This window comes from Candoia aspera, chromosome 14 (assembly GCF_035149785.1).
Source record: "Candoia aspera isolate rCanAsp1 chromosome 14, rCanAsp1.hap2, whole genome shotgun sequence".
Lineage (NCBI taxonomy): Eukaryota > Metazoa > Chordata > Lepidosauria > Squamata > Boidae > Candoia > Candoia aspera.
The window spans coordinates 1,747,148-1,764,904 of NC_086166.1; the positions used below are offsets into that span (position 1 = coordinate 1,747,148).

The 17,757-nt window shown below is 53.3% G+C and overlaps 1 protein-coding gene across 1 annotated transcript in view; it reads right to left on the reverse strand.

The window, feature by feature from the left end:
• RAI1 (retinoic acid induced 1) overlaps window positions 1–16,743 on the reverse strand; it is a 72,860-nt gene extending 56,117 nt beyond the window's left edge. Inside the window, exon 1 of the mRNA XM_063314726.1 lies at window positions 16,671–16,743. The gene's annotated coding sequence lies outside the window, so the exon portion shown is untranslated. The remainder of the gene's footprint in view (window positions 1–16,670) is intronic.
• Between the last annotated feature and the right edge of the window lie 1,014 nt (window positions 16,744–17,757).

The following is a 17,757-nucleotide window of genomic DNA, read 5'->3' on the forward strand; positions in this document are numbered from 1 at the left end:
ATCTCCAGAAGGTCACTCCTCGATGTTATGGATGAAGTATCATTCATCCACAGAAGATCCACCAAGATTTTCTGAAACCATCCCATCCAGAAGTCAACCGTGTCTTACTCCGTCATCCCTCATACAAGACGTTTTCTGAACATCTCAGTAGAGTCAACTGGTGGCAAGGGCCAGGGCTGGAAATCAAGGAAATTTCCCATCGTCCCCCTCATTTCCCAGGACTCTTTAGGGGAAGCCATGACAGTTAAATCAACAGGCTTTGGGCCCTTGGATGAACGTTGCAGAAAGGTGCACCTGCAAAAACCGCTGAACGGAGCTTTTGAAAGAAATCCTTAAAAATCACCACTTTTGTTCACGGATAGAAAGGGTTGGAGAGGAAAGTGCTTCACCACCGCCATCTCACCGGCTCAAAGGAGGCAAAAACACGGTGTCCAATCAAAGGATGGAAATGAACAAGGACGAATCAGAACCATGGTCCTCCAGTGGATGGATTTTAGGCTTTTTTTATTCCCCAGGATACGGATGGGAGCGGTCAATAGGAAGTATCACATATTGGAAAAGTCACCTGATCAGCAAAGTCATCGTAGATTCGCTGTATGAGGTTTCTAAAAACAGATTCGTTGATTTTGGGCCATAACGCTAACTCAAAGGACAACAAAAGATGCTCAGAAGATGCCCCGCTTTCTCTTGGTGCACGGAGGCCGTTCTTCCTCCTTGAGTCGCCCTTTCTTGTGTTTTCCTTTTTCAAATAATCAACTGTTTAGAGAACAAACCCAAATGGTTGAGCAATTAGTCCACATATCAACCCGCCGGAGTGGAGGGTGGGGGGAGAGGGCACCAAAACCCTCTCCGGCCTTCCTCTCTCTGGGGCACCCCAAACCCGTTTCACCACCGACTTCTGCCCACTTTGAAAACAACCTGCCTTTTCTCAGGACAAGCCAAGCCACGATGGAGGGCTGTCAACCATTGAGTTACTGGTGGCCACAGCTCAGGTCAAATGTGGTCAGTTGGGGGGAGTGCTGAGCCTCCCCCACCAGGCCTAGGACTCCCTGATTTAATTCAAGAGCCCGGCCTTGAACTTATTTATTTATTGGAGTAAACTCAAGTCCATGGAGGACGAGAGCTTCTTTATTAAAAGGGATTCACGGCAGGAAAGTGGTCCATATGTTGGAAGATAACTAAGAGAACATGATGCGAGCCAGCAAGTGGGGCGAACAGCACGGATCCTCGCAGATTCAAAACAGAGGGGCGGCTTGGATAATTCCTCTTCTTCTCCAAGCCCCCCTTCCATAGCTTGAGGCTTCCCCCGGCCCTCGCACCGGCAGCAAAGGCACCCTTCCCGTTTGATGTCCCTTGGACTCTCCCTCTCCCCCAGGTGCAGGGCAGCACCATTGCAGCCCTGATCCACCGACGTGGTGCAGAGGAGAGGCTGGATGTTCATTTATACCCAAGCCCCGTTTCTTCCCCCTCTGCCATGGCAAGCCTGTTCGGTCCTGCCTGCCCCCTCCCCGGCCTCCCCACATCACTTCTGCTCCGTCTCAGCCGTGGCAGAAGTGACGCCTTCCCACTTGCACTACAGGAAGCGCCTGCCACCCTCTCTGCTCAGCCTCGCTACAAATCAGGGTCAGCCTACACTGCTGTTAGACAGAGCCTCGCCATACATGTCGCTGATCTTAATGCCTTGCTGCTTAATGGGGACGCAGAGCAGGGGACGGGGAGAGAGGCTTGTTCCAGCTGCCAATCTGGAGGTCTGCTGCCCCCAAGCTCTCCCCTCGCTGCCAATGGTGCGGGCGTGTCGCTGTGCATCCCCCCCGCTATCCTTCCACCCAAGGCTTGTCACCAAAGAGCCCAATTGCACCGTGCCGGGGGAGCATCCCAATCAATCAGTCCCTACGCTCTACCTGGAAAAAGCAATGGAGATCAGATGGACACTTCCTAGTCACCCACCGTGTCAACCCACTGGGACGGAGGCTGTTTTTTACCCTTGGAAGGAACCATGCTACAATCCATCTGCAGGGATTCTTCGGTAAAATAATAATAATCATAACAACAACTCTGAAAACATAAAACGGGCTGTTGCTCAAAGATGCCAAGAGAGTCCCTGCCTTAAAATAACCGGAGAAGGTGGGTCTGACGGCGTTTAGGAGTTCCGCATCGCCTCCTCGGCGAGGTCATGCCAACCCAATGGACGGGACAGAGCAAGATGCTGAAAAAGCATTGAACTGGGAGATTCAATTTGGGAACCAGGAAAAAAGCAGGAATGGGCAGCAGGAACAGCTGGCTGCCTAAAGCACCCTCTGTTCTTCGCCAGGGACACAAATTCCATGGCTGGACAATGTGCCATGTGAAAAACCCACCCTGTTGTGTTGAATTTCCTACAGGGCCGTGCATGGGCGTGCTGGGTTCAAGGATTGCATGGCTGTTAAATAACCTTTTTTCTGCTTCTTCCCTTGCCCACCTGCTTCATTTATGGCCCCACTAACCTGTCCCTCTTTACAGTTAACCTGTCCCTCTCCCCCACCCCAAATAAAAAGAACCAAATTTGCAATCTTTCTCTGCTGGGGTGACCATCCAACCTCCTGGCAATTCAGGTTGTCCCCTTCTACCCTTTCTCAGGTTGGCTGGGAAGCTGCAGTGGTCAGAACTGGACCCCCCTCCCCGTGCCACAGACACTTCACAGGGCATCTGCCATGGCCCAGTTGGGCTGGTGTCGTCACTGACCATCTCGCCAAGCCCTGTACCCCGGGCCAGTCATGGTCAGATTCTTTTCCTCTTTGGCCTCATCCTCTTTTAAAATCATCTAAGAACCTGGCAGCTTCTGGACGTGTTGCACCGCACACATAATGGCTGGGTTCGCACACGGTTGCTGACTTAATCCCCCAACTGGCTAGGCAGGTTGTGAGAACGCAACCAAGATGGGAAGGACAAGGCGGTCACATCTCGGCTGTCTCAAATCCGTTGCCAAAACACGAGACGAAGGGGTCGCAGCGAACTCTCACGGTAGATGCCCTGAAACTGGGCCACGACCGGCAGCTGCCCGCAGCCGATCTGCCCGGCTAATCCTGTGCCCCAGCTACTGAGTCCCTGTGCCGAGTCCAAGCGAATAATACCGGGGGGGGGGGCAGAAGGGGGGATGGCCTTCTGAAGCAACATGATTTTTCAAAACATCCTACTGCAAAGTGCTGACTTGATTTCCACTGCTGCCAACATGGCTATGAGTTCACCCGAGCCTATTTTTAGTGCCGCGTTCGCCACACGCAGGGCCTCTGTTGTAAGACAGGAAATGCTCAAGAAGTCTGCTCAAAAACAGGCTGGTTTGGCTTTTCCTACCCCAACCCTTTCCAACGCGGCTTGACGTGTTCAGCATGACAACGCTCTCCGCGCGGCTCCTGCGCTTTGCCCACCTCGGCGGCTTTGACAGACTGGAGCAAGGGGGAAGCTTGTCTGCTTTTTTAGGTAAAGGGAAGAATGGGGTGAAGACCATGGGGGTGGGGGTGGGGGTCTCAAGAGCAGCCAAAGGAGGATTATGAAACAGCCTTGGATTTTGGTGGGGGGAGAAGTTGGGGAGTTTAACTCTTTGGGTCCTGATTACATCAGGACCATCATTCTGCACTTGCTTCTCAAAGTTCAGGCAGGAGATGCCACTCTCTCAAGACCCAAAGCGCTAAGGTGGCATTCTCTTGGAGCCACTTCCGGGGGGGGGGGCACTGTGCTGTTCTGCAAGGCCCACTGCAGAGAAACCGTTCCCCTCCCCACCTGCTCTCCCATGATTCAAGCTGGCTCAGGTTCCCGGAGGCTGCTATTTGCATAACAAATACTATATGCCTCAATGATGCATCCAATTAACCTCCCAACGCATTTGGCCCTGGGAGCCAAATCTTCACAGTTCTGGCCAAACAAGATACAGTAGAGCTGGGGAAGGTGCCGAAAAGATCGACTGTAAAGGGCCGAAGAGGTCAGCTGTAAGGACCCAGAGGTTAGCTCCTTCTCCGCATCAAGGCAAATGTATTTTGTGCATTTATGCTGGGGGGAAAAATTAGCTAGGTGGAGGAGCTGACAAGCAGCACATAAAAATGCAATTGGCACATCTGCGCATCCGAGTTGTTAAAGGACGGGCACTAATCTGGCAAAATTGCTGTTATTAATGACAATCAGAGCGTCGCAGCGGGGCCTCTGCTAGGCCCACCACTTGATTCCCCCCAACGGGGACGGTCAGTCCCTTAATCGCTGCTGCCCTTCTTCATCTCGGGGATCTGCAGCATTTTGAAAAAACACGCTAGCGAGGCATGATCTGGTGGCTTAAATACCAGCGCCCGGCTGATCCACCTTGATTGGACCTTATCTGTCTTTTGCGGCAGAGCCTGGCCCCCCAACGCTCGAAGGTTATGCTGCCAGTCTGCCCCCTCCCAATGGCAGTTTTATTTAATTGGCCTTGTCCCCCAGCCTTTATGGCTCAGACAGATAGTCGTGTTTGGGGAGGGCGTGCTGGTAATAACAGTAATAATTCTAATAAAAAGGATTGTGAGTCGAGAATCCATCAACACTGGTGGGTGAGGAAAATCCTTTTTTCCGTAGCTGCACAGCAGCAGGCGGCCCGCGCGGAAGGGGCGGGAAGGGGGACCACTGCTGATGGATCCCACTGCGGCGGTGCCCTCGCTTGAGTTATGAGATCATTTGCCAACCTGTAGGATCCATAAATCCACGGTCTCGCTCTTGGCCCATTACGCAGTGCTCCGATTGTGTCATGCTCACTCGCTCGCTCGGGGTCCAGCCCTCGCCCCTCCTCTCAAATCGCTGAGGCCGAAATTTTCAATTAAGGGAGAGGAGTAATTATCGGCAGAGCTCCGGGTTTGATGACGGGAAGGAGGGGAGAGGAGCTTTCCTCCTCCACTGGCACCCAATCAAGAAGCCAAAGGCCGGGGGTGGGGGGCTTGGGGGTGGGAGAGATGATGGGACGCTTGCCAAGGACTGGGGCTTGCTTGCCGAGGATTGGCGGCCAGATGTTGGCCCCCTGGTGCCCTTCAGCTCCTGGGAACCGCACCCCCAGCCCTCCGGGGACGACAAGTCCCACAGTCCGCCTCCTGAAGGCCGCCTCTAGAGGAAGCTGAGAGTGACCAGACCAGGGGAGCCAAGTCTACCCTCAGGTTGGATTATCTGTCCACCCAGCAGTAATTCCCCTTGCAATACTGGGCAACCTCTTCCTCGCAACCTGAAACCAAAGCCACCGTTTTCTGTGCACAAAGGACCCCGCGCTGACCCTTGACCCCTGTCACCTCTTCTGGGGTGCCCCCAGATGGGTCTGACTCCAAGCAAAGTCATGGGATCCTTCCAGCCGCTTCTGCCCCTGCCCCGAGAGGGCAATGCTGGAGCACCTCCTGCGCTGCATAAGAATCAGGGGGCGTCTGGTAGCGCCTTCTCCGACCCACAGAAGCTTTTTGCCAGCTACAGCTCTGTGGATGCCTCCAATGAAGAGAGCTGTAGCACACGAAAGCTTACGGGTTTTAATGAAATTTGGATGCATCTGCTGAAATGAGCTGTAGCACCCTAAAACTCCAGCCTTTGAATACAGGTAGTCCTCGCTGAACAACCATTCGTTTAGTGACAGTTCAGATTTATGACAGCATTGGAAAAACTGACTTATGACCGGTCCTCACTCTTACGACCGTCACAGCATCCCCACGGTCACGTGATCGTGATTTGGGCACTTGGAAACCAGTTCGCATTTATGACCATCCCAGCATCCCGTGGTCACATGATCACCATTTTCCAGCTTCCCAGACGGCTTCTGGCAAGCAAAATCAATGGGGAACTGTGTGATTCACTTAATGGCCATGTGGTTCACTTAACGCCTGTGGTGATTCACTTAACAATTACTGCCGAAAAGGTTGCAAAATCAGGTCAGATTCACTTAATGACTGCTTCACTTAGCAGCCAAAATTCCAGTCCCGGTTGTGGTTATTAAGCAAGGACTACCTGTAAAATCTGTAGGTCAGAAAACATGCTACCAGATGCCTCCTGAATTTTGGTCACCGGAGACTAACACAGCTCTCTCCTCCTGCAAAGCCTACCCAGAAAACAGGAGCACTTCCTTCAGGAGAAACTGAGTCACCCGGATTGATTCTTTAACTGGGTTTCTCAACCCTGTCAGCACCTGGCTAAGATCGGCCGCACCACCGCATTAAATTCCCTTGGCTGCCCCAGACAAAATCCGTCTCATTCCTCCTATCCTGATACAGTTGAAGCCCACGGGCATTGCCTCGTTCGTTTCCCCGCCGACCGCCTTCCAAACAATAATTTATCACCCTCTGACCCCCCTAAATCAAGCTGATCGATAGAGGAATCCGGCAGTCTTTTCACAGAAGCAGCCCTGTCTCTTCCTCTGCAGCGAACGATCCAGCTTTTCTGAGTTCTGCTGTCTCACTCGGCCTGCTGGAAAGAAGAAGGGGGACGTGGCGAGAAGGCAGCCTGGGGACCCAGCCTCTCCGTCATGCATCCTGCTCCATTTTGCTGCTTGCGGATTTGCACCCCTCCAGAAAACCGCCACCAAAGCCGCCCTCACTGCCCCCCACCCCGAAAGCTCTGGGCTGTTCCAAGCAGCCCCGGGAGCCTTATCTTCCGTGCCAACTGCTGCGCTCCATCTTCCTGGAAGACCTTGTTTGAGAGCTTTCCTTTGCTAATCAATCTCTCAGCCCCTTCCCTCCCTCCCCTCCCCTCGCCTTCCTGCCTTCTTCTGTTTCGCTTCCCTCTCTCCTGTCAAGGGCAGCCCCCCTGGAGGTCCACACAGCCATCGTTTCTCTGCCAAAGAAGAAAAATGAAGGGGCCTCAGGATCCTAACCATAAGGTATGGGTTATTGTCGCGGTTCATCTCGATCCTAGGAGGATTGGCAGTGGGCATGCAGGCTTTCAGCCGCTGGCAGCTAGAAGGGTGGGGCAGGAGCTGTGGCGCTTATGGGCCCAGTGGACCTATGGAGACCTTGCTCTTGACATCCACACAGCTGCTGCTCCCTTTGATTTTCACTTCGGTTTAGATTATTTTAATAATCATAATAATAGAAGAGATGGGAAGCTGCATGGCGCAAAGCAAGAAAATCTGCAGCATTCTTTTTATTTCAATGAGCCCCTTTGGAACCCCTTCCCCAGGCATTCCTAGAAACTAAACAGGGAGGGCAGAGGCGGTCCATAGCACTGTTCAAAAGCCCCCCCCCCTGCCCAGGAAAACGACAATCCGAAGGCATCCAAGAAACAAACAGCCACCGCAAACAGGCCAGGTAAATTGGGGGCTTCTTCCTGGGCTTGGCCGCGATGACAGGCATCTGTGAACGTGCCTCATCGGGGTCCCAAAGTTCCCAAGAAGACTCATCCTAGCATCAAACGTTGCCTGGCCCTGCTCGGAGGAAGCTCTCGACTGGGCCAAGCCATTGCTCCATCTGCAGTTTCCAGTGTTGGGTGCCTGAAAGACAGGATGATTGTTTTTCCACAAGCCCAACATCTCTTGAGTGCACCAGGTGAGTGGAACACAACTGGGCTGACCACCCCACATTTGGGAGAAAGCAAGCCGAGCAAATCCCACCCAACGTCTCAGGGGTGTCCGCAGGGCGAAGTCAAAAAAGATTAAGATGGGGGCTACAACAGTGGGATGCCCAGGTGAAGCTTTGTGGCACCGTTGTGGGCGCCATCTTGACCTTTTTGACCACACCCTGCGGACACCCTTGAGATGGATGGAGCAACAGCAAAACCCTTTCGGTCCCTTGGCCTTCCAACAACAGAGAGCCACCTAGCTTGGAAAACACACACACAAGGCATGAAGTGGGTGGTTCTCCTCTCACATTACAGGTCGTCCTCGTTTAGCAAGCACAATTGGGACTGGCATCTCAGTAGTTATGCAAAGTGGTCGCTAAGTGAAACCGTGACTGTGCTTACAATCTTCCTTCAGCCTCCCTTTGCTTTGCAGACCTGCGAAGGTCATAAATGCGAGAATTGGTTGCAAAGTGACTTTTTCATCACTGTCATCACTGCGAACAGTCTCTGTACGAGGCAGTCACTAAGCAAGGACCGCCTGTTCTTGGCAGCACTGGTGCTCAAGATCTGCTTCCTTTGAAGATGGCTGATCCCCTCCTCCATATGAATCCGTCAAGCCTGTTTTTAATTCTGAAAGGTGGGGCTGTTACGCTCTCTGCCCATGCTCAAGTGCGCATGCAGCCTTAGCAAAGTCTGATGTGCTGAAAACAGTTTTCCTTTTCTCCAAGAGAAAAGAAGCTCCAGATACTGAGCTCGGTTAATTGGGTTGCATTGTCTTCCAAAAGAACAACAGGAGTCTCCTCCATTCTCACGGGCCAAATTATGGTGCTCAAATGCTCCCCTCCGGAGTTTCTCCCAGGCGTCCTTTGCGCCTGATTGTCATTTTCTTGAAAGTTCACAGGAATGCCTGTAGTCTCTCTGCAGGCAAGCTAAAACGGTTTGTGAAACGGGAAGCATGGATGAACGACAGGAGGAAGAAAAGGTATGCATGCATTTAATTCATCCAGACGTTATCTACCTTCCACGTCATATATTTAAGTGACAAAGTGACCCATAAACCACGTCACCGTCTTACATTTGCAAAAAGCCCTTAATTAATCTAATGCTGGTGTCAGAGAGAACCCCAATTAACTCACTATTAAAAGCAACATCTGTTAGACGTGTCTGTCGGTGGCTCTCAAGTTCATAGAAAAATATGATACCTTCCTTGAGGTAACTGTCGATTAGACAATTCTTCTTGTAAAGAGCCAGGGGGATGGCAGCCCCCTCCCCAAGAACCCCACTGTTAATATGCTTTACCACTGATTCAGGGGCTGCTTGGTTTGATGCAGAACGCCAGGAGCTGGGGAAAAACAATGATCCAAACCAGCTGCAGGCAACACTTTCCTATTTTAGCCGTTATAAACTTTGCACAGGCATGATCACTCCATTGGGGTCAACGAGGACCTTGATATCTTAGCAAGGAGAGTTTCACGGCCCCCGTCCTGGTTCTTCTTTCACGGGACTTGAATCAATCACAGCGTCCTTCAATTAATAAACAAGAAGGAATGATGGAACAAGAGACATCCTCAGAAAAGGAATTAGCAGGTTCAGGGGAGAAGGAGACAGACCGAGAAGACATTAACGTTTAGTGGATCGGGGAAATCCCCCCTCGCTGGCTTCAAGCACCAAGATTGGTTGACCAATAATCTCCCCAATTCTCCAGAGAAATCTTCCACTCTATCCCTTTCCACTGTTCTTCGACGTTGTCTGACTTAAATGACAGAAGGATGAATACCCCTTCTGATACGTCGAAGAACGACATAACCAAGGTTGAAAACAGGCCAACCAGAAACCTTTTGGCACTGTGGGGGGGAACCAGGGTGGCAGCCTGCTGCTGTGCTGCACTTGCTGGGGCACCCCTCAGCGTGGCACTCCCCAGCCAGGGGGAGGACAGATCCTCCAAATTCTCTAGCTCAGTTCAAAGCTGGCTGGGGAATTCTGGGAGTTGAAGTCTGCACAGCTTAGAGTTGCCAAGCTTGAGGAACCCTGCTCTAGCTAGGAGTTATGGATGGCGTGGTCCAGCCCCACTGCCCTGGCTCCCTGCTCCTGGGGCATCCCAGGCTTCAGGAACCAATTTTGTTAGGGGCCAATCCATGTTTCCATCGCTTCTTTGCAGGGAGGCTGTTGCTCATGGCTAGGAAATGCAGACTGATGAATAGCCGAGCGCAGGTAGGGCGGAAGTCAGCCTGGGCACTAATACGAAGGGCGTTGTGGTGTCGGGGCCACGTTCTAGAGCTGATCCACATCCAGAAGCCGGAAGGCATTGTTCCTGGCCTCTGAGGAAGCGGGCAGGAGGCGGCAAGGCCCCACAGGCTGGGCAATGCCTCCCCACCCAGCCCGTGGCTTTCTCCTGCGCTGATGCCTCCCAGGCCACTGGGCAGCTTTCAGGGTGCCGAAGCAGGTGGCATCTGCCAGCCAGAGTCCTCCTCCCGCCTTGACCTCCTTTTCCAAGGTGCTGGCAACGCGTGCCTGTAGCAGCGGATGCCTGAGCCCTGCTCCCCGGACACCCAGGATTGATGAATTGCCTTGCCCAGGCCCTGCTTCCTCCCCTCCCCCCCTGCTCATTTTCCCTCTGGTGTGCAGCAGAGTGTGTCTGTTCCCCCCCCCCCCTTCCGTAAGAGGCTGAGCCAGACAGAAAGCAAAATAAATCGGAGGCCCGGGGATCTTAATGATGACCATTTATAGGGGAATTGGCAGGCTGGGTGGGGAGGGGGTTGCGTGCTCCCTCCAGGAGGAGAGGCGAAGTGGGCCATCAGTCACAGGCAGAGGAGGCAGCCCGGAGCAGAGAACGTGGCACGGCAGACGGGTGCGCAACGCTCCGACTTCCCTCCTGGGCATCTCCAATCTGGCTTCCCGTCCACACCAGATGATGCCCACGTTGCCACCAAGGGAGCCACCGCCCCCAAAGGGAGAAGCAGGCACAGAGGGTGCCAGCCTTGTGTGTCGGCCGCCCTCCCTATTTGCTATCCCAGCCTGGAATTGCACCCCTCCAGCCCACCCAGCAGCCGCCTGACCATCTTTCCTGCCCACTGGAAGGACCGGAGAGGGCTGCCCTCCCCATCCTGACGGCAGGAGAGGTGGATGCCAGTCCAGGAGTGAGCTTCGCCCAGGGCAGGCAGGAGACAGATTGGAGACTAATAGCCTTGCTGCCTTGGGGGCGGGGGGTGGGGGGCGGTGGGAGCAGCCATTTTTCTCTTTCCCTGCATGCTAAGTGTAAGCTGACACTGATAACACTGGCTGCTAACTAATGTATCCTGCCTGCAGCTCCCACCTTGAGACAGACTGCCAACGGCAGGCTGTGCCTCCCGCCGAAGGCTTTGACCCCTGGGGCTGTGGGGGGTCCTTCCGGCCAGGCCTTTGGGAAGAGCTCCCAAAGGCCAAGCCCCACTCGGATGAGTCCCAACCCAGCAATTCTCCAGCTGCCACCTCCGACTTAATCCGGATTCCCTTCAAAGAGCAGGAGCTGAGGGGTTCCCAAAGGCCCCCAGCTGGTCCTCTGTGGGCTCTGCTGTGGATTTCTTTTCCCAAGGATGCCAAATCCCCCTTTTTCCTGGGATTCTTGCAAAATAGCGCTCCCCCTCCCACCACACACTTTTGATTTTGCAGGCCGAAGACGAGCAGCAGCATTTACCCCGGGAGAAGAAAGCGGATTCCCAGTGGGTCCCTTCTCCCCATCTTCTCTCCTTTCGCTCTGGAAGTGATCTTTGGCGTCTCTTCAGCTCCGCTTTGGGATCCTTGTCTGGCACAGCTGCTGCCCCAAATTCCTCCTCAGGGTGGAAATGGGGGGGAACCAGTGCTGGTCCTGTGGCTTTTCTTCCCACGGCTGTGGGGAGACTCCAGAAAGCCATAAAAGGGGAGAAAGGTCCGATCCAGCCTTTCAGCGGGTCCTGGGCTGGTTGAGATTTTTTTTTTCCTGCTGTTCGGTTGTGTCTGATTCTCCGAGACTGCCTGGATTAGTCCCTGCGGTTTTCTCGCCAGGTTTTTCAGAAGTGGTTTGCCATTGCCTCCTTCCCAGGGCTGAGAGAGAGGGACTGGCCCAGGGTCACCCAGCCGGCTTCGTGCCTCAGGTGGGACTAGAACTCAGGGTCTCCTGATTTCTAGGCTGGAGCCTTCACCATGACACCAGACTGGCTCTCATAGAGGAGATAGCAAACTCGCTTCCTCCCAACCAGAAGAGAACAAGCGCTTGGCTCTGACCCTTTTCCACTCGGGACCCAGGAGCAAAAGCAGAAGTTCTCACAACTTCACCGTAGGTAAAAGGTGGAGGGGGACCGGATACAAGGGGGCCCAGGGCCGCATCTCCCCACGGACCAGCGGTCCCCCTCCTCTCCCGCAAAGGGATGGCTGCTGGCTGAACTCTCTCTGGGGCTGACTTTCCAGGGTGCTTTTGCTGCTTCAGCAACAGACAGCATGCAGCTTGGCTCACTTGCAGGAGTTACCTCCACAAAGAATTCTGGGCCGGTCCCTCAATTCCTGCACCCCCTGTTATCTGTGTACTTTGTGACCTTATTTATATAACTGCTCAGAGTCTGGAAGAGCAGGCAAGCTCTCCCTTCCCATCAAATTTTAATTTCAGCCAGGAGGGAGGGTGGGGAGAATGGGGAACGAGAGACAGTCTCTGCCTAGGAGGTCATGACAGGGCTCTGCAATGAACAAGAAAGCATAAATGGTGTTGCTTGTTGTTGCTGTTGTTCAATAGCCGCCCAAAGTCATTGAGAGTCGGGCAGCATACAAGTTAAAAATAAATTAAACGAATTCTCCAAGGCCAACCCAAGGCTGCGATCGGTACCAGCAATGCAAATTTGGCACAATGGCACAATTGCTGATTGGATACCATCTTTTCTGGCTTGGCCCACCTGTCTTCTCACCCCGCCAGGGCTCCTCAGCCTCGAGAGCAAAGGCTGGAACCCCCACATTCAGAGGCAGTCTATCTTAGGAAGCATTGTGGAAGCCCCCTCCTGGCTCCGTTTTTGACCCTTGCCAGGGGCCCTCTAGGAAATGCATGGGAGGGCTGTCTTTAGCGGGGGGGGGGGGGGGTTGAAGTCCCTCCGTTCCCAGGTCCGCCTCGCTCTCTCCTCAGCCGTGCACAAAGCCAGGGATCAGAGCATCCCTGAGCAATGCAGCCGCCAGTGAGGGCGAGAGATCCCATGAGGCTGAAAATCTTCTATTAGAGCCTTCATTACAAGACCCCCTTTAAGAGGAGAAAAGAGAGAGGGAGGGGGGGTCTGGTGTGGGCGCTCGCATCTTTAATGCAAGAGACGGGGGCTTCTGGCTGCTTTCATCTCCAAGGGCCCTCTTGGGAATCTATTAAGCCCAATTTAAATTGTCTGTCCGCCCTCCCCCCCCCAAATCTTCCTGCCCTCCTGGATTCCACTTTGTTATGAAACAGCAACCAACAACGTCATTTAAAAAAGGGAAGCCATAAAAAACAACTGCCTGCCCTCATAAATAGCAATTTACTCATCCGACACGGAGACCAGCTAGACCCACTAGAACACTGCACGGTGGGAAGCGACATCTCAGAAAGGCCGGGGTGACTCTGATTTAATTCGGAAAGACAACACCTGAGTTTTCCCGAGTTTCACAGCCCCTGGCAACCTGCCTGTCCGCCTCTGGCTTCGGCTCAACATCTAGAGCAACCGACGCATATTCTCTGTTTACCTGAAAGGAAGATAGGTTTTTTTTCCCTTGCAAACGCTTTATCTTTAAGATGGCAAGGCCACCCTACATTTGTTGAGAATACAGGTAGTCCTCACTTAATGACATTCATTTAGGGACATTTCAGACTTATGACGGTGCTGGAAAAAACAATTTATAACCGGTGCTTACACTTACGACCGTCGCAGCATCCCTGCAGTCACGTGATCACGATTTGGGTGCTTGGCACCAGTTCACATTTACGACCGTCGCAGCATCCTGTGGTCATGTGATCGCCATTTTTGACCTTCCCAGCTGGCTTCTGACAAGCAAAATCAAAGGGGAACTGCGTGATTCACTTAATGACCACGTGGTTCTCTTAACGACTGCGGTGATTTGCTTAATGACTGCCGCAAAAAAGGTTGTAAAATTGGGTTGGATGCACTTAATGACTACTTCACTTAGCAACCAAAATTCCATCTCAATTGTGGTCATTAAGCAAGGACTACATGTAGGGTAAAGGAAGCAAACAAGGGTTTTCCACTTAATCTGTCTTTGTGGGGGAGGGGTGGACTCTGAAATCCAAGGTCATTTCCCTTTCAGGTAAATGTTGTGCAGGAATTCCATGTCAGGTTATAGCTGTTCAGCAGAGCTCACACTTTGCATGGCAAAGATACCAGGCTGAGCTCCCCTAACCTCTGGAAAGCTGGGGCCATGATGATGAAGGAGCATCTTACCCACCTGGGAGTCCTTTGCGCATCTGTATGGCAGCCCTTGGCTGACCTTGACCTCGGGATCTCCCTGGGCTTGGATGGGAGGCCACCTGGAGATCTTCCGCCAGAGGCAAGAAGGATGGAACAACAGCCCAAAGCAACGACAACCCACTTTCACATATTGCAGGAAAACTACACGGAGGGACAGAAGTCGAACCGGCTTGGGGGAAGCCCATCTTTACCTCCTAACCTTTGAGTTTATTTACAACATGTTGCTTTTATTGTTATTATTATTTGCTGCCATTCATCCTCAGGAATACCCAGTTACATGCAATTACACAATTACTCTTTCCCCTCCCCGTTGTATTACCATAAAGTGTTTCCTCACATTTGCTTTAACAAGGAAAAAGTTTTACATTTTTATACCCTTGAGAAGTTAGTTACTAAACCCATTCCCGCCCCCCAACCAGCATTCATGGAAAAAGCATTAATGAGGTCTGGCTTATATTTTAAAAAGGACCTTGCTGCACTTTTCCTCCAAGCTCTGGAAAAGCCATCCGTTACTACAAATCACAGGTGCCTGGGTTTATACAAGCTGAACCATAAATCACGATCGAGAAACCGCAGTGGCTGGGTTGATACAACATGTGAAGACAACGCTCCTTTTACGGCTAAGCCTGGCGTGTCACAACTCGGGGAGGATTCTCACCGCCTGGCCAAGGAGCCTAAAAGTTGTGTCTTTGGTGGAAACTGTTGTCTTTGTGTTGCATGAAGCAACCATCCAGGGAAGCTGCTGCTTGCTTCGTTTCTCCAGGTCCGGCATATCCAGTAACTGGGTTTTGTTAACCTGAGTTTAGGTGTTGTGTGAGCCTGGGAAACCCCCTAGATTTTATTGGTGAGGATGTGAGAGGCACCAAATGTGTAAAACGGTCTTTCTCTCTCATTCGTATCCACTCCAAAGAACTTGAGTAACTCCATGTGGGATCACTATAGGGAATCATTTACGTTCTACGTACAATCGTCCTGCGAGGTAGGACAGGCCTAATGATAATGACTTCTGGGGGGGGATCCTGTAGTTTCCACCTCGGCAGAAATTTAAGCCCAGACTTTCTCTGTCTAATTCAGAGTCCAGCCAGGAGAAAACTCATGCTATATTTCAAACACAGACCTCTTCTTGAACCATCACACCATTACATGAAACCACCACCATCACGCCCCCCCCCCCCCCCGAAATCACAGGCAACAAACTGCCTGCTATAAAACCATATGCAGCTGCCTTTTAAATATCTCCTGGAAAAACATCTGAAATATGCAGGGTGGGAGGAAATATCTGAGTCACTTGCTGAGATGGGCGGCTATAGAAATCGAATAAACAAACAAACAAAATATCACTTCTCGCACACTTCCTTTGAGACTTTTTTCACTCCATTTGGAAACCCGCTTGCCTCCCCTGTCTTTGACCCAAACCGTCTTTGCTAGTTGGCTGCGGTGCCCCGAAGTTTAATTCCATCCACAGAGGTGCACGCACCCCCAAACTTTCCGGGTTTCCCGTCTCCCTACCCACAGCAAGGCAACATTAAATAGAGATACACACACGCACATCTACACACCCAACTCCAGATTTACATTAGGAATTCAAATCACATCAACGTGCCCGCCCACGCCCGGACACAAACACGCCAAACCAACGGGCTGCTGCAATTCACAATCCGTTCCACTTTGTTGGATTTAATGGGACTGCTCGGGAGGAAATGCTCCGGCGGGCCGCAGCCATCGCACCTGCCCTCCCCAGCTGGGGAAGGGCTCGGAAGGACGGAAAACAGGAGGGAACCTGGCGGGTCCCTTGACAGATCAGGGCTGTGGCCCCTTAAAAGTCCGCTCGTTCAGCCCCTCGCCGATGTCGGCAATTGCTTGCTTCTTTTTCGCAACAACAGAAATAATCTCAGAGGTCCCCCTGTTTTGCTTTGCTTTTGCTTTGCTGTTTTAGAGCCCATCTCTTTATGACAAGAAAAGAAAGAGTGTGGGGCGCGGGGCGAGGATGGGATGCGGGTAGTCGAATATACTTGTCAGGGAACAGAGAACCCCCGAAGGGCTTGGAGCCACACGGGGCGGGGGGTCCCTCACCAACACCAACCAAGATTGCTGGCCTTTGTAGCTAAAAGAGAGAGCGAGGATCTCGGCAGAGCGAGTCCTGCCCTGGAAACGAGGACCCGGGCTCTCCCGTTGCAAATTTCCATAGGTCTGCAAGGGCTCCTTCCAAAATCTTCGCCCCCAAGGATGCGACCGTCATTAAACTTCAGGAGCACCCCTTCAGGTTTTCAGAAAGAGCGGAAACAAGCACCAGCCATTCCCCCCCGCCCCCCCGGCGGGCGACCCCAAACTTCTGCCTTGCACAGGGCGATTCTGCCAAACGGAAAGGCAAAGACCAAACGCCAGACGTTTCAGGCGCTCTGCTGGAATTCCGCAAGCCCTCCGGCCACGCTCGGGCCCCAGAGCCGGAGGTCGTGACGGGAAGCCGCCCTCCCCCCCTCCCCTCGCCCCCGGAGTTTCTCTTCTGGACGCCTCCCCTCCCTAAGTGCACTCGAGTGGCAAATGGCATCAGCCGGCGCATAAAACCAGGGAGGGAAGAAGACAAGGGAACGGGTGAGTGAATGAATGAATGAACGGAGAGCATTTCTGCAGGCCCACCAATGAAACATCAAAGCATGCACAAGGGCTGTCTCCCTCCCCCAACTCTCCCCCCCCCCATTTCCACAGTACCTGCAAGGTGCTCTCCCGTTTTTTCCGGCTGCGCTCTTTGGCTGCTGTTCTCTTCCCTTCGTCCAAGCAGGCGGCCACCGTTTAAATCCTTAGGAAGGGGGGAGAAGGGGGTGAGTAGTAGTAGAAGAATAGGAACACAGCTCGTCCTTCCTTCCTTCCTTCCTTCCTTCCTCTCGCGCTCCGTAGCCCCCTCGAGCCCCCCCCCCCAGCAGCTATTATGCACAGACCGCTGGGGATACCAGGTAATTACCCACAGCCCCCGTAGCATCCAGTTTGGAAATTTAATGCCAGCGGTAGAAGTGGCGGATGCGCGGCGTGCGAGGCGGTGTATGTGTGCGCGCGCGCCCGCGCGCGTGCGGAGGGGGATTTGATGGGTTGGCTGCAGACGGCTAAAAGCAGAAGAGGGGTGGGGGAGAGGAGTGTTGATGGGGAAGGGGAGAGGCAAAGTGCCGGAGGCGAAGGAACGGAGCTGGCGGGGCGGGGGGGCTTTTTCTCACTCCGGCTATAGAGACATCAGGATCTCCAACGCGACTGGAGAGGCAGCGACGGCTCCGCGCGCGCCCCCCCTCTCTTTCTGCGAGTGGGTGGCAGCCTTGCCGAGGTGCGACGTGCGATCCATGCTCCCCCCCGCGCCGTGTGTGTGTTTGTGCCAAGAATAGCAATCAGAAATAAAGGCAGCCCACGGTGCATCGGGCATGGGGGGGGAGCGGTATGGGGGGGAGCGGTATGGGGGGGGGGCGTTAAAAAAAGCAGCAGAGTGGTGTGGGAGCCCACGAAAAAGGAAAAGCGGATTCTCCCGCGTGAGAAAAGTGTGAGCCCACCCCCCCCGTGTGAACCTGGAAAGGCGAATCCGAAAGATAAAATAGCCAGAAAAGAGCCAAGAGATGAGCATTTTTCGCTGCCTTTTATTGGCCTGCTCCGCCCCTCCCTCCCTCCCTCCCTCTTCCTGAAACACAACCCCAGGGAGGGAGCGGGGGGGGGGATGCGCTCCCCCCACAGGATGAATTGCGGGGAGGCCAAAGAGCGGTCAGCAGGGGTCAGCAGGGCCCCGTAGCTGGGGGACAGGCCGGCTGCTGGGGGGGAAAAG